The sequence below is a fragment of the Elephantulus edwardii genome, unplaced genomic scaffold, assembly GCF_000299155.1.
Source record: "Elephantulus edwardii isolate Elephantulus edwardi_28Jun2011 unplaced genomic scaffold, EleEdw1.0 scaffold00110, whole genome shotgun sequence".
Classification (NCBI taxonomy): domain Eukaryota; kingdom Metazoa; phylum Chordata; class Mammalia; order Macroscelidea; family Macroscelididae; genus Elephantulus; species Elephantulus edwardii.
Window position 1 is genome coordinate 7,043,956 of NW_006399860.1, and position 3,242 is coordinate 7,047,197.

Below are 3,242 nucleotides of genomic sequence, written 5' to 3' on the forward strand. Positions count from 1 at the left end.
TCTCCTTCTGTCCTCCCTAGTCATTGTCCAACTCTCTGATGCATAACAAGCGATTGCAAAGACCATGGCCTGTATCAGGCATACCTTAGTCTCCAAAGAGACACTGTTGCTCTTGAGTACTTTAGAGAGGTCCTTAACAGCAGACTTTCCCATCGTAATACGCTTTTTGATTTCCTGACTGCTGGTGCCAAGAGTGTTGACTGTGGAGCCGAGCAAACTGATCTGGTTAGATCCATCTAACATCAGCAACAATATCCCTAGTACCACGACCCCTTCCAAACCCAGCCTGGACTTTCAGCAATTCTCTTCTGATGTGCTGTATTTATACATATATGTGGGTGGTTTACATAAAAACGTTCTTATTCGGGGTTGTTTAAAGACATATTCTTAATGTGTTAAGGGAATTCCATGAATAAGTTTTACCATATAAAAATATTGTCTTATATATTCTTTTATAAGATAGGACTGCAGTCTATATTGCGGAAGTGTTAGTGTCAAATGGATTTGAGTTCAAATTATACTCTCTGACTCTGGTAATGAATCTTCTCTCTCAGTGTCTATTTCTTTTTCTGTAGAGTTCCTAGGAATGATCTTAAAAGATAGTTGTAAAAATTAAAGAATATTTCTATTCCCTTAAACTTTTTGGACTTTTGTTTCCTCATGTTACTGTAAGTACTAAAAGTGCTTAGGCAACAGTAGTTGTCACTTACATTTTTAACCAGCTCTACACATTTACCAAAATGGAAGTTCTGACAGTCCTTTGATAAACAAGAGCTCTCAGCACTCTGCAGGGTGGACAGGAGACTTAGGATGTGAGCTGGGTGGTTGTGGCAGAAGGAAGACAAACTTCATTTCCTCCTGAGAGAATAAAGTGGACATGTGTGTTAATTTTCCTTCAGTACTTTCAGATATATTGAGGTGGTAAGGATGTGACATATATCTACATTTGCAATCACCACGCATGCTTTGCCGTTTTTAAGTATTGTTGTTAGGTGCCATCGGATTGACTGACTTATAGCAACCCTAGGAACAACAGCTGAAAATGTTACCCCTATCTTGTACCTTCCTTGCCACCTCTGCCATACTGAAGCCTTTCACTGCAGTCAGGGATCCTCTACTTTTTTTTTGGATGTGTTTTTCTAAGGACTGGCACCTTCTGACTGCATTCCTAAATAAATTATATGAGATTAAGTTTTACCACCTTTGCTCCAAGTATCACCCTGGTTTTGTAGTTCATCCAGGATGGATTTTGTTGTTGGGTTTTTTGTGGTGTTTTTTTGGTTTTTTTTGTTGTTGTTGTTGTTAATTCTTTTGGCAGTCCATGGGATATTTAACACTCTTTACTAATACCATAGTACAAAGGCATTAATTCTTTGATTCTTCCTTATTCATAGTGCAACTATCACTGCATAATTTGAGCCGTCACATATTAGTCTTTAAGTTGACATCCTTGCTCTTTAAAGAAGTCCCTGACAACAGATTTTCACAGTGCAACACATCTTTTGATTTTTGACTGCTGCTACCATGGTGGTTGATTTGTGGATCTAGATAAAAATTAAATCCTTTAAATCTTCAGTCTTTTCTCCATCTATATAATGTTGCCTGTTGGTTTGGTTGTAAGGATTTTTGTTTTCTTGATGACTTGTAATCCATTCTGAAGGCTGTAGTCTGAACTTCATTAAGTGCTTTTAAGTTTTCTTCAGTTTCTGCAAGCAAAGTTGTGTCATCTACATAATGCAAGTTGTTGAGTCTTCCTCCAATCTTGGTGCCTTATTTTTCTTCATATAGTCCAGCTTCTTAAATTATTTGCTCAGCATACAGATTGAATCAGTTTAGAAAAGAGATACAACCCTAATACACACCTACCTGATTTTGAACCATACTGTCTTACCTTATTCTAACCCAAGGAAGACTGCTTGGTATATGTACAGATTTTGTGTGACCACAATTAAAAGTTTTGAAATTTCTATTCTCAATATTGCCCATATGTTATTGTAATCTACAGTTGCCTTTTCATAGTAACTAATAACAAGGAAATCTCACTTTGATATTCTCTGCTTTCCACCAAGATCTCTCTAACATCAGTAGTGATATCCCTTGTTCCAAGATCTCATTTGAATCTAGATTGAATTTCTAGAAGTTTTCTGTTGAGGTACTATTCTAGCATTTTTAAAAAATGGTCAAGATTTTGATTGCATATGATATTAATGACATTGTTTAATTTTTCTTTTTTTTTTTTTTCAGTTGGTTGGTAGGTAGCTGTCTTCAGAATTTCTTGACATAGAATAGTGAATGCATCCAGGGTTGCCTCTGTTTGCTGAAACACTCAGTTAATATTCTGTTGATTCCTGGGACCTTATTATTTGGTAATGTCTTCAGTGTAGCTTGGACTTCTTCACTTAGTATTATTGGTCTTTGACCAGATGTTCATTCCTGAAACTAATTCCATTTGGTATAGTGACTCTTTATATTCCTTTTATCTTTTGATATTTCTGCATTATTAAATAGTTTGCCCATAGGATCTTTAGTATTGCTGTGCAAGAAGATTTGATTTTTTTTAAAAAATTATTTTAGTTCTTTCACTTTGAGAGATTAGTGTTCTCTTTTGGTTTTAGAACTTCAAGTCTCTGTACATTTCATTAAAATCTTTTGCTAGTTAAAATTTATTTTAGGCTGAGTTGATAGCCAGTCACAAGGTTTTTGTAAGACCACACTTAGGCATTCAAGGTAGGTAGTAAGCACCAAGGTTTTAGTTATATAATTCAAAGGGCTCATCATGAGTCATGACGGATGATGCTAGTAGGCTAAGTATAATATGATTGTATTTTTGCAGTTCATCAATATCTATGTGCCTTACGTATTGCACCGCCAACTGAAAGGTCAGAAGTTGAAGCCAGCAGCCACTAAGAAAGAACAATGGATGATCTTCCATAAAGATTCACAGGCTCAAAACCTGATGGAGGGTCACTATGAGTCATAATGCATTAAACAACAATGGGTTTTAACAATGTGTTAAACTTTTTAAACGCCTTTAATATCAATCCTTAAATTTTAAGAAAAAATAGGAACTCATGCAATATTATTCAAAATGGGTGACCCTGGAGGATATTATGCTGAGTGAGGTATCTCAGTCACAAAGGGACAAATGCTATTTGGTGCCACTGTTGTAGAATGAGGCTGGCATTGGGGTGGGGGTAAGACTGAGAAAAACTGGATGAAATGTGTTTACGGCATTGAAGTCT

The 3,242-nt window shown here is 36.1% G+C and overlaps 1 protein-coding gene across 1 annotated transcript in view; it reads left to right on the plus strand.

Moving 5' to 3' along the window:
• The window catches only part of ASPM (asp (abnormal spindle) homolog, microcephaly associated (Drosophila)), a 97,283-nt gene that overhangs the window by 67,626 nt on the left and 26,415 nt on the right, over window positions 1-3,242 (plus strand). The window lies entirely within an intron of this gene.